The sequence below is a fragment of the Capricornis sumatraensis genome, chromosome 19, assembly GCF_032405125.1.
Source record: "Capricornis sumatraensis isolate serow.1 chromosome 19, serow.2, whole genome shotgun sequence".
In the NCBI taxonomy this organism is placed as follows: Eukaryota; Metazoa; Chordata; class Mammalia; order Artiodactyla; family Bovidae; genus Capricornis; species Capricornis sumatraensis.
The window spans coordinates 65,148,782-65,166,519 of NC_091087.1; the positions used below are offsets into that span (position 1 = coordinate 65,148,782).

A 17,738-nucleotide genomic window follows, 5' to 3' on the forward strand; every position below is an offset into this window, starting at 1 on the left:
TCCTTTCTGAAACTAGGTGGTATCAAAATAAATTAATTAAAATTAATTTCAAATCTTTTATGACATCATAGCGAATTGCGTTAAGTTTCAGCCCCATTTGCTATACACTGGCCTCTGGTTTTACCATTGCTAATCACATTGATCACCGTAAAGGTGTGAGCAGTTAGTAATGCTGCAGATTGGCTCAGATTTAGCAGGGTCCCTAGCGGCTGATTCTGCTCTAGTGAGAAGACTTGGAGTGCTTTCAGCATTACAAATTTAGGCACTAAATAAAAATTAAATGACCCTGAAAGCCTAGTTGGACATGAAGAGTCAACCACTGGTGAATACTGGTATAATTAATAAATAGCAAGTAAACACTGAGTTTATTGTAAAGACATACATTTACCAAAAATGAGATAAACTAGACCCTGTGTCATAAATGTTTGCATGTTATAAAATCAAAGAAGCAGTATATGGCTAATAACATTTCTGATGCCCCTGTCTACCCTCTCACCCCCATTTAATTGTATACATAGTCTTATGAAAATGTAAGAAGTAAATATTTTGGCATAGCTTTTATTCAAGGTATGGTGTGACTGTATCCTGATGTTATAAGAATGTACTTCTTTCGTGTCATTACTCAACTTTCTGAAAGTGATTTGAGGTGGTTCAAAGGGGATTTAACTTAATACAGATGTCTGTTTTATGTTTCTGATTAAAGCCAAGTGTTAGAGATATTGATGGTCCTTGGTAAGCTTATTCTATACTTGGAAAAAATATTAGCCTTAGTGATAACAATGGTATTAATGGAAATGATGAAGGTAGATAGTAAGAAATTAAAAAAAAAAGGAAATTGGTATTATTTATGTCTTATATCATTAATAGTAGAGGATGTTTAAATGTTGCTGAGTGGATAATTTGAGTGTAAAGGCAAGAATTTGGAAACACTCATAAAAGGTGAAATGACTGAAAAACTAATCAGTTCTCAGTATATCCCAGAAATAAGCATTTATGTGATATATGAATAGGTAACTAGTATCAAATGAAGCTGATTTATTTGATAAATATTTGAGAATACTATATGAAAGAGAAAGCATGTGGCAGGAACTATATATTGACAATAGAAGAATTAACACAAAACCAGACCTCATGGAGCTTAATGCAGTTTAGATATGGAAATTCATTCATTTATTCAGCAAATATTTGTGGGGCATCTACTACTAACCAGACACTATTCCAGGCACTGGTGGTACAGTTATTTTAAAAAACAGGCTGAAACATTGGCCTGGGCATTCCAGTTGTGGTGGAAAGACCAGGAAACCACCTTACAGTGTAAGAAGCACAGTGCTGTGCTGTGCTTAGTCGCTCAGTCGTGTCCAACTCTTTGTGACCCCATGGACTGTAGCCCGCCAGGCTTCTCTGTCCATGGGGATTCTCCAGGCAAGAACACTGGAGTGGGTTGCCATGTCCTCCTCCAGGGGATCTTCCCAACCCAGGGATCAAACCCAGGTCTCCCACATTGCAGGCGTATTCTTTATCATCTAAGCCACCAGAGCAAATATAGAGAGCTGTGGGAACACACAGGAAGGGCCTCTGACCTCACCCCAGTGGTGGGTTAATTTGGAGAAGGTTAAATTGTCAAGGAAGGTTCTGGAGTGTGTCACATGTAGGCTGATACCTGAAAATTATGCACACAATAGACAGAGTCATAAGGGGAGTGAATCATGAATGGATAAAATGTGAGTTTGAAGCAGAAGGAACTTCATGAATTCAGACTTGGAGGCCAGAAATAGCACAGTTGTATTTAGGAACTGAAAAAAGTCTTATGTAGCCAGGCAGTGGAGGGACAGGAGGAGACTCGCTGGGAGCGAAGCAGAAAGCCTGATGGCCTATGAAGGAGTTTGGATTTTATCCTAGCAGCGAAGTGAAACCATGGACAGGTTTTAAATGGAGAAACCACATGATGAGTTTGCCTGTTCAGGGCATCTGAGAAGCCCACAAAGTGACCGCCAATTCCATTTACCCCGTGACCACACCCTCTTGGAAGGGCCAGCCAAAGCTGTCTCCCTGGAATAGCTCAGCCTATGCTTACTGAGACCAAAGAGACTCTTTCATCTTTTCTTGGCATTTCTGAACAAGATGTTTCCATCTACAAGCATTCATTCTTCAATCCATTCTTGTATTCATATCCCCACACATTTCCATCCTTGCCATGTGCCATTGTGTGCTTGCTACCTGCCACCCTCCTTCCAGGGAAGCAGATGTCTTGGAACTCCCATGCTAGTGGAGCATGGCATTCTGTGCAGGAAACAAGAGATCATGGAAAAAGTTGAATCATTCTGTTCTATGTATTGCAATTTATCCGGCGCTGGCTGTTTGTCAGACATTGGTCTAGCTGCTAAGTGTTTCATTTAATATTTTAGCCTGCTCTTAGCTGAACAGAATAGTTTTACAGATAGTTTTTTCAATTTATACTCACAAAAATCTTGGGAGGTATATTTTCTTATTTTAATGTTACAGATCAAAAGTGGGACAGAGTTTAAGTAACATCACTAAACTCACACAAATAATAAAAGAGCACAGCTTGAGTTTGATTCTAGATCATCTTAATTAAAAACCTACATTTTTCTGTTCAGTTCAGTTCTGTAATTAAACTTTAGCTGGAGCACTGGAAATTTTCCGCAATTCTTCCTGCAATGAAATATGCACTAAAGGGTATCATCAGTATTTAGATGTCTTTACAACCTTAAATATTCACCATAATAAAAATTATGTGGAGATAGAATTTTATGGACTCAAAGATTAAATGCTTTCTTAGGGACCAGCAACATTGTATGTCTTCCCAGTGATGTGTTTCCTTTTTAAGATGTAAATTTTATTTTTTTGTAAGAGAAAGATTTGTTTTTAGAAAAATTATAGAAATATGAAAGGGAGAAAAGAAATATTACCAAGAAATGACCATTGTTAACATTTTGGGTTATTTCCCTCCAGTTTTTGGAATGTACCTTTTAAAATAAAATAGATTATATTGTATATAATTATACAAAGTTACCCCTCCCCATTCATTATGAGGTTTTTCAAATATAGAAAAGTTTAAAGACTAACACTATAAGAACACATATAGCCACCTAGATTTAATCATTGTTACTAATTTTAACTATGCATATGTTTATATTTAATGTATTGATTGCTTTTAAAGGATAGTAATGTGGGAATATTACAGTTCATATGAAGAAGATCAAATAGTGAGGATTTGGTAATCTACAGTGTTTGCTTCTTTTGAGTTTATTAGTATTTATCATAAACAAAAATTACCCCAATTATTTTGGTCATTAAATACAAGTCTTAATGATGCAAAAATTACAGGTTTCTTGGCAATGAAATAGCCATTAGATTGTTCTATAAAGCTCTGCTTCTCTGGGGAGAAAGAAACTATTCAGCAATTTTGTTGCTACAATATGCCAACTAGTACATAATTTAGCCTTTGTTAGCAAAGGTTAGCACCAGTTATTGTGTAGTTTCTGTGTGAATTACAGGACAAAATTGTGGTACAAATACATTTCTAAGACTGAGATTGTGGCAAAAGTAGATAAAGTGCTACTAACTGAAGATAGTGCTGCGAGGTTAGACTTTGGCCTAGCCTACCAAATATCTAATTCTACATTAGTACAGTTGGATTTTTGAGTTGTATATAAGTTTAAAATACAAGAAAACCTACCAATCCTTTTATGTCATAACTTCTTCCTCATTGAGTTCTTATTTATTTTCCTATTATATTGATTTTATCTCCACATAACTTAAAATGCTTTTAACCATTTTGTTGGTGTGTTATACACATATAAAATAATACAAATTTTAAGTATATATGGAAAATCTCCCACCATGTTTACTACAATGATTGCCTTTCCTTCTGTGCCATAGTTAACCACTAGCCTTGTTTCCAACATCAGAGATTCTTTTTGCCTATTTGTGAACTTTATATAAATGGAATGTGCACACATCATTTGTGTACACACGTGTGTGTGTGTGATTTATTCATGGGTTGAGCATAACTGCACTTTGTTCGTTTTTTTTCTATATACATATTTTACCAAATGTATGTACCGCAGTTTATGTATAGGTTTTCCTATTGATGGATATTTGGGTTGTTCCCACGGTTTGGCTCTTATAAATAATGCTGCTGTGAACATTCTTCCCCATATCTTTTGAGTATACACATGCATAGAATTCTGTTACATATGCCTAGAGTGGAAGTACTGGATCAGAGGGTATGAATCTATCCAGTTTTAATGGATAATAATAAAATTTTATATTCTTTAGTGCAGATCTTTCTACCTCATAATTGTTGATCTCTTCCTTGTCTCCCCCTGCTTTCCTCTTCTTCCTTCTTCTCTTCCTCCTTCAAGTTTTGCTAAGTTGAAGAGTTTGTCAAGTTAAACATACACAAACACATACCTAAGCAACTAAGATTTTGATTGATAATTGCCTTGAATCCAGATCATTTTGGGAAACTGGCACCAAACCAAAACATATCTTTCTTCAATTAGTTAGGCTTTCTTTAGTTTCCCTCAATGCTGTTTTCTAGTTTTTGTGTAGATGTCTTGCCTGTGACTCATGTAGTATGTCACTAGGTATTTATTTATCTTTTGATGTTATTATCAATGATAAATCTTTTAGAAATTATATTTTATAATCCTTTTTGCTAATATGTAGATGTGCAATTAATTCTAGTATGAAAATGAAAGTGTTAGTTGCTCAGTCGCGTCTGACTCTTTGCGACCCCATGGACTGTAGCCCGCCAGGCTCCTCGGCCCATGGGATTTTCCAGGCAAGAATACTGGAGTGGGTTGCCATTTCCTTCTTCAGGGCATCTTCCCAACCCAGGGATCAAACCTGGGTCTCCTGCACTGCAGACAGATTCTTTACTGTCTGAGCCACCAGGGTATACTGATCTTATATTTGGCCACCTTAGTAAATTCACTTTTTAATTCTAATAATATATTTGCAGACACTTTTTAATAAGTGCAGACACTTACTAAAATTTTTTCATGTGTAAAGCTGTATTATTTTTGAATGATAACAGTTTAGGGCTTCCCAGATGGCCCTAGTGGTTAAGAACCTTAATGAGGGAGATGCAGGTTCGATCCCTTGAGGAAGGCATGACAACCCACTCCAGTATTCTTATCTGGGGAATCCATGGACAGGAGAGCCTGACAGGTTACGGTCCATAGGGTTGCAAAGAATCAGACATGAATGAAGTGACTTAGCAGAAGCACAAGATGACAGTTTAATGTTTCCTTTTCATTCCTTATACCTTTTGTATCTCTTGCCTTGTACTTGCTAAAACCTTCTGTGTTATGCTGAGTCCTAAGTTCCCTGAGGTTTCTTCTTTGATCCATGCGTCATTTAGAAGGATGATAATTTCTAATCATAAGGAGGTTTTGGTAGTGAAGTTTTGTATTGATTTATAGCTTGATTCCTCTATAGTCAGACAATATACTTCATATTATTTCATTACTTTGACAATTTTAACACTTTCTTTAGGGTAAGTTTATGGTCATTTTTGTAATGTTCCTGTGTATTTAAAAAGAACTTATATTTAGCTATTGTTTGGTACTATGTTCTATGTATGTCAATTAAATAAAATTTTTTATTGTATAGTTCAAATGTTCTATATCCTTATTGCATTTTTGTATATTTTTTGCATCAGTTACCAAGAGTAGAATGTTAAACTCTCCCATGATGACTGTGGATTTGTATATTCCACCTTGTAGTTGTCAATATTTGCTGTATAAATTTGGGAGCTGTATTATTATATGCATACAAATTTAGAATACAGTATTTTCTTGGTTGGGCTTCCCTGGTGGCTCAGTGGTAAAAAAAATTGCCAGCAATGCAGGAGACACAGGAGATGGGGGTTTGATCCCTGGATTGGGAAGGTCTCCTGGAGGAAGTTATAGCAACCCACTCTAGTATTCTTGCCTGGAGAATCCCATGGACAAGGGAGCCTGGTGGGCTACAGTCCATAGGGTCACGATGAGTTGGACACGACGGAAGCGACTGAGCACACACACACATCTTCCTGGTAAACTGAGACTTACCATTATGAAGTGCACTTCTTTATTACTGCTGCTGCTGCTGCTAAGTTGCTTCAGCCGTGTCCAACTCTGTGCGACCCCACAGACGGCAGCCCACCAGGCTCCTCCGTCCCTGGGATTCTCCAGGCAAGAACACTGGAGTGGGTTGCCATTTCTTTCTCCAATGCATGAAAGTGAAAAGTGAAAGTGAAGTCGCTCAGCTGTGTCTGACTCTTAGCGACCCCATGGACTGCAGCCCACCAGGCTCCTCCATCCATGGGATTTTCCAGGCAAGAGCACTGGAGTGGGGTGCCATTGCCTTCTACTAGTAATGCCTTTTTGTCTGTTAAAATGTACTTTGTTTTATTCTAATATATCTACACCAGCTTTCAAGAGTGCATGTGTGGTATTTTCCAATGTTTTGTTTTCAACTTTTTAATATTTTTGTATTTCATGTGTGTCTTGTAAGTAGCATATAGTTCTAGTTTTTAAACTCAGTTTTCATGATCTTTGCCTTTTAATTGAAGCACTTTGTCCACATATATGTAATATAATTGCTACTTGATTTGATTTTAAATCAAATTAAGCTCCTGTCAGTTGCTTCATTTACAAATAATTTCTCCCATTCTGTAGATTTGCTTTTCATTTTGTTTATGGCTTCCTTTGTTGCACAAATGCTTGCACATTTGATTAGGTCCTGTTTGTTTGTTTATTTATTTTCCTTTCTTTTGCCTTGGCAGACAATCTAAGAAAATACTGCTACGATTTGTGTCAGAGAATATTTTGCCTATGTTCTCTCCTAGGAGTTTTATGGTGTTGTGTCTTATATTTAAGTCTTTTAAAGAAATAGTTATTTATTTATTTAGCTGCATTGGGTTTTAGTTTCAGTATGTGAAATCTTTTAGTTGTAGCATGTAGGATCTATTAGTTGCAGCGTGGAAAATCCTTAGTTGCAACATAGGAACTCTTCATTGCAGCATGTTTGATCTAGTTCCCTGATCAGGGATCAAACCTGGGCTCCCTGCATTGGGAGCGTGGAGTCTTAGTTTCTAGTGGGACCACCAGGGGAATCCCTATATTTAAGTCTTTAAGCCATTTTGAGTTTATTATTTTATATGATGTAAGCGAGTGTTCTAACTTCATTGATTTACACGTGACTGTCCAGCTTTTCCAACACAACTTGAAGAGACTGTCTTTTCTCCATGGTATATTCTTGCCTCCTTTATTGAAGACTCATTGACCATTGGTGTGTGGATTTATTTTTGGGCTCTGTTTTCCATTCCAGTGACCTGTATGTCTTTTGTGCCAAAGCCATGCTGTTTTGACTAATGTCACTTTGTAGTATTGTCTGAAGTCTGAAAGGGTTATACCTCCAGCTTTGTTCTCTTTCCTCAGGATTACTTTGGCAATTCTGGGTCTTTTGTGGTTCTTTATAAATTTTAGAATTATTTGTTCTAGTTCTGTGAAAAAGTCATGAGTAATTTGATAGGGTTCACATTATATCTGTAAATTGTTTGGGGTAGTGTGGCCATTTAAACTGTATTAATTCTTCCAATTCAAGAGCATGGGATATCTTTCCATTTCCTTAAATCATCTTCAGTTTCCTTTATCAATGTTTTATAGTTCTCAGTGTATACATCTTAAACCTGCTTGGTTAGGTTTATTCCTAGGTATTTTTTAAAATGTGATTTAATTTTTTAATTTTTATTTTCTCCTTCTGATATAGTTCATTGTTAATGTAAACAAAGACAAAAACTTTCTGTATAATAATCTTGTATCCTGCTTGTCTATCAGTTCTAATAGTTTTTGTGTGGAGTTTTTAGTGTTTTCTTTATAGAGTATCATGTCATATGTATATGAGACAATTTTACCTCTTCCCTTCTTGTTTGGATACCTTTTACTTTTCTCTTGTCTGATTGCTGTGGCTAGAACTTTAAATACTATGTTGAATAAAAGTGATGGGAGAGAGCATCCTTGTCTTGTGACTCCAACTTGATAATGGTGTATAATCCTTTTTATGTGTTCCTGCATTCAGTTTGCTAATACTTTGTTGAGGATTTTTGCATCTATATTCATCAAAGATATTGGCCCATAATTTTTTTTTTGGTAGGATCCTTGGTTTTGGCTTCATAGTGTGACTTTGGGAGTGTTCCCTCTTCTTCAGTCTTTTGAGAGTTTGAGAAGGATAGGTATAGTTCTTTGAATGTTTGATAGAATTCCCCAGTGAAGCCACCTCATCCTGGACTTCTGTTTGCAGGGAGTTTTTTTCTAAAATTATGGATTCTGTTTTACTTCTGGTGGTCAGTTTATTCAAATTATATTTCTTTTTGATTCAGTTTTGGCAGGCTGTATGTTTCTAGAAACTTGTCCTTTGCATCTGGGTTGTCTATGTTATTGGCATAAAAGTGTTCATAGTGTTTTCTTGATACTTTTTTTTGTATTTCTGTGGAATTGGTTATAATTTCTCCTCTTTCATTTCTTATTTTGTTTATTTGAGTCCTCTTTCTTTTCTTCTTGGTGAGCCTGGCCAGAGGGTTTTTTGATTTTGTTTATACTTTTTCAAAAACCTAGCTCTTTGATTATTTTCTATTTTTAAACAATCTCTTATTTATTTCCTCTATGATCTTTATTATTTCCTTTCTTTTGCTTACTTTAGGTTTTGTTTGTTCTTTTAAAAGTTTTTTAGGTGGTAGTGTAGGTTGTTTATTCAGGATTTTTCTTGTTTTTTTTTGAGAAAGGCCTATAGCATTGTGAAATTCCCTCTTAGGACTGCTTTTGCTGCAGCCCATAGGTTTTTCTTTTTAAGTTTAATATTTATTTTATTGACTTTTAAAAATTGATTGAAGTATAATTGATTTACATACAATGTTGTGTTAATTTTTGCTGTGCAACAAAGTGATTCAGTTTTATATATATATATATTCTTTTGTTGTTTCAGTGTTCATTGTTGTTTTCCTCAGGCATTTTTTAATTTCCTCTTTGATTTCATTGTTAATTCGTTGGTTTTTGAGTAGCAGATTGTTTAGTCTCCATGTAATCATTTTTTGCCTTTTCATACTGTTCATGGGGTTCTCAAGGCAAGAATACTGAAGTGGTTTGCTGTTCCCTTCTCTAGTGGACCCCGTTTTGTCAGAACTCTCCACCATGACCTGTTGGTCTTGGGTGGCCCTATATGGCATGGCTCATAGTTTCATTGAGTTAGACAAGGCTGTGATCCATGTGATCAGTTTGGTTGGTTTTCTATGATTGTGATTTTCACTCTGATGGATAAGGATAAGAGGCTTATGGAAGCTTCCTGATGGGAGAGACTGACTGTGGGGGAAACTGGGTTTTGTTCTGATGGGTGGAGCCATGCTCAGTAAATCTTTAATCCAATTTTCCTTTGTTGGGTGGGGCTGTGTTCCCTCCCTGTTGTTTGGCCTGAGGCCAAACTATGGTAGGGGTAATGAAGGTAATGGCGACCTCCTTCAGAAGGACTTGTGCAGGCACTGTTGTATTCAGTCTCCTGACTGTGCAGCAGGCCACTGTTGACCCACTCCTCCACCCAAGACTCCTGGACACCCACAGGCAAGTCTGGATCAGTTTCTTTTTCCTGGCTCCTGGTGTGCACAAGGTTTTGTTTGTGTCTTCTAAGAGTCTGTTTCCCCAGTCCTGTAGAAGTTCTGTAATCAAATCCAACTGGTCTCAGTACATCATGGGAAATGCCGAGCTGGATGAAGCACAAGCTGGAATCAAGATTGTGGGAGAAATATCAATAACCTCAGATATCCAGATAACACCACCTTTACGGCAGAAAGCAAAGAAGACCTAAAGAGCTTCTTGAGTAAAGTGAAAGAGGGGAGTGAAAAAGCTGGCTTAAGACTCAACATTCAAAAAACTAAGATCATGGCATCTGGTCCCATCACTTCATGGCAAAATAGATGGGAAAACAATGGAAACAGTGACAGACTTAATTTTTTGGGGCTCCAAAATCATTGTGGATGGTGACTGCAACCATGAAATTAAAAGATGCTTGCTCTTTGGAAGAAAAGCTATGACAAACCTGGACAGTGTATTAAAAGGAGATGCATTACTTTGCCAACAAAGGTGCATCCAGTCAAAGCTATGGTTTTTCCAGTAGTCATGTAAGGATGTGAGAGTTGTACTATAAAGAAAGCTGAGCACCGAAGAATTGATGCTTTTGAACTGTGGTGTTGGAGAAGACTCTTGAGAGTCCCTTGGACTGCAAGATCAAACCAGTCAATCTTAAAGGAAATCAGTCCTGAATATTCATTGGAAGGACTGATGCCAAAGCTGAAGCTGCAATATTTTGGCCACCTGATGTGAAGAAATGACTCATTGGAAAAGACCCTGATGTTGGGAAAGATTGAAGGCAGGAGGAGAAGCAGACAACAGGGGATGAGATAGTTGGATGGCATCACCAACTCAATGGACATGAGTTTGAGCAAGCTCCAAGAGTTGGTGATGAACAAGGAAGCCTGACTTGCTGCAGTCCATGAGGTTGCAAAGAGCTGACTGAGCGACTGAATTGAACCAAACTGAGTTGTTTTTTCCCTCATTTCTCTTTTTGAGGTTGGTTTCTAGTTTCATGCCAAGTTGTTGCTCTTTTGAAGATTAAACTGCCCCCCTTTTTTTTTCTTTTGAAAAATTTTTCATTTTTTTTCTATTTGATTTAAATTTTCATTTTTTTCAGTTTTATTGAGAAATAACATAGGCCACTGTATCAGTTTATGGTATACAGCCTGATGATTTGATTTGCATACATTGTGAAATTATTACTGCCATAAGTTTGGTGCCCATCATCCCGTATATCAACACAAAGAAGAGAAAGGAAAAAAATTTTCTCCATGTGGCGAAAACTCAGGATTTACTCTCTTAATAACTTTCCTATATATCATACAGCAGTGTTAGTTATAATCTTCATGTTGTATCTCAACTCCTAGTAATTATTTATCTTTTAACTGGAAATTTGAACTCACAACTTTTATCCGTTGATGGACTCTTACGTTGCTCACATGTCGCGGCTATCGTAAGTAATGGTACTGTGAGCATGGGGGTGCAGATATCCTTTCAAGTTACTATTTTCATTTCCTTGGGACATATTTCCAGAAGTGGAAATGGTAGTTCTAGTTTTAATTTTTTGAGTATTCGTTTTACTGTCTTACATAATGGCTGTACTAATTTACAATAGTCCGGAAAGTTTCCGCATTTCTTATCTCCTGTCTTTTGGATGATGGTCATTCTAACAGGTGTGAGGTAGCATTTCACTGTGGTTTTTAATTTGCATTTCCCTAATGACTAGTGGGGTTGAGAATCTTTTCATGTACCTGTTGGCTTTTTACATATCTTCTTTGGAAAACATCTATTTAGGTCCTTTGCTTATTTTTATACTGTTTTCTTTTTTTTTTTTTTTTCTTTGCTATGGAGCTGTATGAATTCTTTATATATTTTGGATGTTAACTACTTATTGGATATATGGTTTAGAAATATTTATTGCCATTCCATAGGTTGCTTTTTACTTTGTTGAAGGTTTCTTTGGCTGTGTAAAAGCTTTTCAGTTTGGTGTAGTCCCACTTACTTATTTTTGATTGTATTGTTTATGCTTAGGTGTCATATTAAAAAAATGATAATCAAACACATATGAAGGAGCTTTATTCTTATGTTTTCATGACTTACATTTAAGTCTTTAATTCATTTTGAGTAAATTTTTTGTGAGTAATACAAGATAGGGGTCCAGTTTTATTTATTTATATATTTATTTTTACATGTGAATATCCAGTTACTGAAGAGACTGTCTTTTCTCCATTGAGATTCCTGGCTCTCTTGTCAAATACTAATTGACTGTATATGCTTGGGTTTAGTTCTGGGCTTTCAGTTCTGTTCCATTGGTTGTAGATCTGTTTCCATGTGGGTGTCATACTATTTTGATTATTATAGCTTAAAAGTATAGCTTCAAATCAAGGAATGTGATGCCTCATGCTTTATTCTTTCTCAGAATTTCTTTGACTATTTGAGGTCTTTTGTGGTTCCTTATAAATTTTAAGAGTGTTTTCTACATCTATAAAATATGTCATTTTAATATTGATAGGAATTGCATTGAATCTATAGATGGATTTTGGTAGTACTGAAATTTTAGCACTATTAACTCTTCCTCTTCATTAACATGGAATACCTTTCCATTTATTTATGCTTTCTTTGATTTCTTTCAGCAATGTCTTATAGTTTTCAGACTAGAGGTCTTTCACTTGCTATGTTAAGTTTATTCCTAACTATTTTATAATTTTTGATGCTATTGTAAATGTAGTTGATTTATTTCTTTTTCACAAAATGCATTGTTAGTATACAGAAATACTACTAATTTTTGTATCTCTATTTTGTATCTTTCAACTTAACAGAATTCATTGATGAGATGTACGTTTTCTTGTTGTGTTTTCAGGATCTTCTGTTTATATTATAATGTCATCTGGAAATAGAAACAAGCTTACATCTTCCTTTCCAATTCTCATACCTTTTATTTATTTTTCTTGCCTAATTCCTCTAGCTGGGACTTTCAGTACTATGTTGAATAGGGGTGGTGGGTACTTTGTCTTGATCCTGAACTTAGAGGAAAAGCTTTCAACCTTCCACCACTGAGTATGATGTTAGCTGTGGACTTGTTGTATATGGTCCTTATTAATGATGAGATATTTTCCTTCTATGCCTGATTTGTTAAGATTTTTTAAATCAAGAAGGGATATTGAATTTTGTCATATGCTTTTTCTGCTTCTGTTGAGGTAATCATATGATTTTTTTCTTTCACTCTGCTAACGCAATGTATCATATTTATTGATTTGTGTTTGTTGAACTATTTTTGCATCCTAGTGATAAATCCCACTTGACCTTTGTAAATGATCCTTTTCATGTGCTGCTGAAGTCAGTTTGCTGGTATTTTATTGAGAATTTTTATATCTATATTCATCAGAGATACTGGCTTTTACTTTTTTAGTAGTGACCTATCTGTGGGCTCCTAAATTCCTGGTGTGTTCACCAAAGTTACTAACTTTGGCTGTATTGGAAATACAGTGCATCTCTATCCCTATGTGACCTCTAAAATCACTGTTCAGCTTTTAGCCATTAAGCCGTTCAGCTTGTGTTCTCTGCTAGTCCTTGTAGAGCTTTTCTGTGAGCCCATGAAGTTTAGGATTAAGCCAAGGACCTGAGGAACATCCTTACACAGATTTATGGGACCTGTTCGCTGGCACTCCCTGTTGTTCTTCTTTTAGTCAATTTCCAGTTGCCTTAGCAATTCTTCACTGTGATGTTTCCTCTACTCACTGAAAATGCTAATTACTTATTGGGCTCCACTTCTTTTTGCTGCAGTTTGGAAATATTCCCAGGCAGAAAACCAAAGTGAATGTAGAACTTAATTTGTGTGTTCTTCCTTTTTCAAAAGATTGCACTCTTGTGTTAAAATCTATACCCAGTGTCGGAAATGAGTTGCTTTATACATTTTTTTGCAGTTGAAGGATAAGTTCTTATATTATTAAAATATCATGGTTGTAGTTGGAAGTTTCCTTTTTCTTCAACAATGGCTTTATACCATATTCTCATCTTTCTTTCTGGAATTCCAATGACACATACGTTAGATCTTCTCTCCCATGTCGTCTATGGATATTTCTTGCATTATCCTTTCCTATTTCATCTTTCTATGCTTCTTTCAGAATCTCTTTGTCTGATTTTCCTTCCTCCTCATTAGTTGTTTAGCTTCCCAAATGTAGTCTTCATTTTGTTAATTATGTTTTTAAGTTCTAGAATTTCCATTTGGTGCTTTAAAAGTTCCAATTATTTGATTATAATCTCTAATTTGTCTTACTTTATAACATATATTAAGCATATTTATTTTAAAGTCTTGTTTCTGATAACTCAGTATTCTAGATCTCTGGAGGCTCTGATTCTGTTGAATTTCTTTTGCTGTCTTATCTTTTTATTTTATGTTCTTAAGAAAAAATTGTGTGTAAGATATTGGATAGAAAAACTATAGAGTTAATTTGAGGTTTAGAATTAAATTGTATTTCTTCAGAAAGTATTTATGTTTGCTTCTGGAAGGAAACTGTAGACATTGGTAAACCAGGTCACTTTGTTGAAGCTCAAAAAAAAAAAAAATCTCCGATAAATTCTTGAGATAATTTGAAGCTGGCCTTCAGTCCCTGTGAGGTTTGGTCTATTTCTAGTTCCCCTTTTCTCCTAGGGTGTGACCTTTTGGGACCTCTACCCGCAGCCCAGGGTGATTTTTAGGTTTCCCATTCTTTGGTGGTCAACCAGTTCCAAATTTAGTTCTCTTGTGTCAGAGAGTCTGTTGAAATTGGCTCATGTTGCAGAATTGGCAGAAAGAGAAATAGGCAAAGGAGAAAGAGTGGACTCAGATGCCAGGTCCACCTTTTGGCAATCCCTTCTTCTTTTGGATCATGGCCCCACAATTCTCCCATAAAATTCTCTGGGTTCATTTGTTTTTTTCATTTAATTGTGTCTGGTTTTCTAAGTATTCTCAGTAGGAGAATTGGCTTGAATTAATTTGTCTATCATTTCTGGGGAAAGAGAACTCAGAATTTTTTTTTCTGTAATATTTTCAGTGGTGGAATGTATATATATTTTCAAGGTCAGGTATATTTAAGAGTGTCTTTCTATTTCATCATGAAAAAAACCTCTGCTTCACTGTGAAAGATATGTAAAAATTGCTTCACTGTTTTCTGGCATTCAGAGTTATAGAAGACAAGCCTTAAACCAGTGATTTTGTCTGTTAGAGGAGTTACTTTTGTTGTTCTTAATTCATGGAGCCTTATCTATTTTTTTTTTCTTAAATAGCTTTTAAAAATATTGCTATATAAATATCTTTTAATTAATTAGTCATAGCTTTTTTCCCAAGGAGTAAGCATCTTTTAATTTCATTGCTCAGTCACCATCTGCAGTGACTTTTGAGCCCAAGAAAATAAAGCCTGTCACTGTTTCCATTTTATCCCCATCTATTTGCCATGAAGTGAGGGGACCGGATGGCATGATCTTAGTTTTTTAAATATTGAGTTTTAAGCCAGCTTTTTTATTCTCCTCATTTATCTTCATCAAGAGGCTCTTTAGTTCCCCCCTTGCTTTCTGCCATTAGAGTGGTGTCATCTGTATTTTTGAGGTTATTGATATTTCTCCTGGCAATCTTAATTCTAGCTTGTGATTCATTCAGCCCAGCATTTTGCATGATGTACTCTGAATATAAGTTAAATAAGCAAAGTGATAACATACAGCCTTGACATACTCTTATCCCAATTTTGAACCAGTCTGCTGTTCCATGTAGGTTCTAACTGTTGCTTCTTGACCTGCTTACAGGTCTCTTACGAGGCAGGTATGGTGGTCTGGTATTCCCATCACTTTCAGAAATTTTCACAGTTTGCTGTGATCCACGGAGTCAAAAGTTATAACATAGTCAATGAAGAAGAATAGAGGTTTTCCTGGAGTTCCCTTGCTTTTTCTATGATCTAGCGGATGTCTGCAATTTGATTCCTGGTTCCTCTGCGTTTTCTAAATCCAGCTTGTACATATGGAAGTTCTCAGTTCACACACTGTTGAAGCCTAGTTTGAAGGATTTTGAGCATTACCTTGCTAGTATGTGAAATGAGCACAATTGTATGGTAATTTGAACATTCTCTGGCATTGCCTTTCTTTGGGATTGGAATGAAAACCGACCTTTTCCAGTCCTGTGGCCACTGCTGACTTTTCCAAATTTGCTGGCATATTAAGTGCAGCACTTTCACAGCATCATCTCTTAGGATCTGAAATAGTTCAGCTGGAATTCCATCACCTCCACTAGCTTTGTTCATAGTAATGCTTCTTAAGGCCCACTTGACTTCACACACCAGGATGTCTGGCTCTAGGTGAGTGACCACACCATTGTGGCTATCCGGGTTATCAAGACCCTTTTCTGGTACATTTCTTCTGTGTATTTTTGCCACATCTTCTTAATCTCATTTGCTTCTTTTAGGTCCTTACTGTTTCTGTCCTTTATTGTGCCCATCTTTGCATGAAATATTCCCTTTGTATCTCTAATTTTCTTGAAGACATCTCTAGTCTTTCCCATTCTATTTTTTTCCTTTATTTTTTTTGCATTGTTCACTTAGGAAGGCTGTTTTATCTCTCCTTGCTATTCTTTGGAACTCTGCATTCAGATGGGTGTATCTTTCCCTCTCTGCTTTATGCTTCTCTTTTTTTCTCAGCAATCTATAAAGCCTCCACAACCATTTTGCCTTCTTGCATTTTTCTTGGGGATAGTTTTGATCACTGCCTCCTGTACAATGTCACAAACCTCCATTGTTCTTCATGCACTCTATCTATCAAATCTAATTCCTTGAATCTATTTGTCACTTCCACTGTATAATCATAAAGGATTTGATTTAGGTCATACCTGAATGGCCTAGTGATTTTACCCTGCTTTCTTCAATTTACGTCTGAATTTTGCAATAAGGAGCTCTTGATCTGAGCTACTATAAGCTACAGGTCTTGTTTTTGCTGAATGCATAGGTTGGTATAGCTTCTTAGGTTAATTTTCTTTATAACCGAGTTGACTTTTACCCTAACTGAGTAATATTTATTGCATTGAATGAGTGTTTCTAAGTTTGCTATTTCATTTTTAGTTTAATTACATTTATCATATCTTTTATCTAAATCTGTTTTTGTTTCATTCTGTTAGTGTCCTTTGTCACCCTAAATTATTTTGACTTTCTATTCCTGTTTTTATAGAGGTTTTGTGTTCTTGCTTCATGTTCGAGATGCCACACACTTTCCTAATTTGATTCAATGACTAGATGATGGTCAGACAAATGTTTTCTCTTGTGTTTCAGTACACTGTTTCTTTTCCTTTGAAGTATACATTTGATTGATCCTTCATTTCTTAAAGACAATTTTATTGAGTTATAATTTTCCTTCAGTAAAATAACACATTTTAAGCATAGTTTGATAACTTTTGACTAATGTATATACTAATGTAACCAAAGCTATAATCGACACACAGAACATTTCCATCATCTCCAGAATATCTCCAGCTTTCTTTTCAGTAAGTTCACCATAGACAACCACTGATCTGCTTTCTGTCATTATATACTAGTTTTGCCTGTCCTAGGACTTCATATGATTGGAATCACATAGTATATACTATTTTTGTGTCTGCTTATTTCATTTAGCATAATGTTTTTAGAGTTTATTCATGTTGATATATCAGTAATTCATTTAAAAAATACTGATAGTAATGCATTGTATGGCTATATCACAGTTTATCCATCGGTTTCTTGATGAACACTTTTACCTATTATGAGTAAAGCTATAAACATTCATATAAAAAGTTTTTTATGAAGATACACATTTATTTCTCTTAATAAATACTGGGCATGAAAATACTGGATTGTTTGGCAAGTAAGTATATATTTAATTTTAAAAGAAATGTTCAAATCGTTTTTTAGAAGTGATTGTTTCATTTTATACTCCCTCCAGAAGTATATTGACAGTCCTAATGCTATATTGTTATCAATACTTGGGATTGTTGGTCTTTTTGATGTTATACATTCTGATAGCCAGGTGGTAATAATGCATTGTTGTTTCATTTCTCTGATGACTAGTGATAATGAACATCTTTACAGGTGCTTATTGGCCATTTGTATATAT

General features: G+C 35.6%; 1 protein-coding gene across 3 annotated transcripts in view; it reads left to right on the forward strand.

Moving 5' to 3' along the window:
- The window catches only part of UNC79 (unc-79 homolog, NALCN channel complex subunit), a 209,032-nt gene that overhangs the window by 19,343 nt on the left and 171,951 nt on the right, over nucleotides 1-17,738 (forward strand). The window lies entirely within an intron of this gene.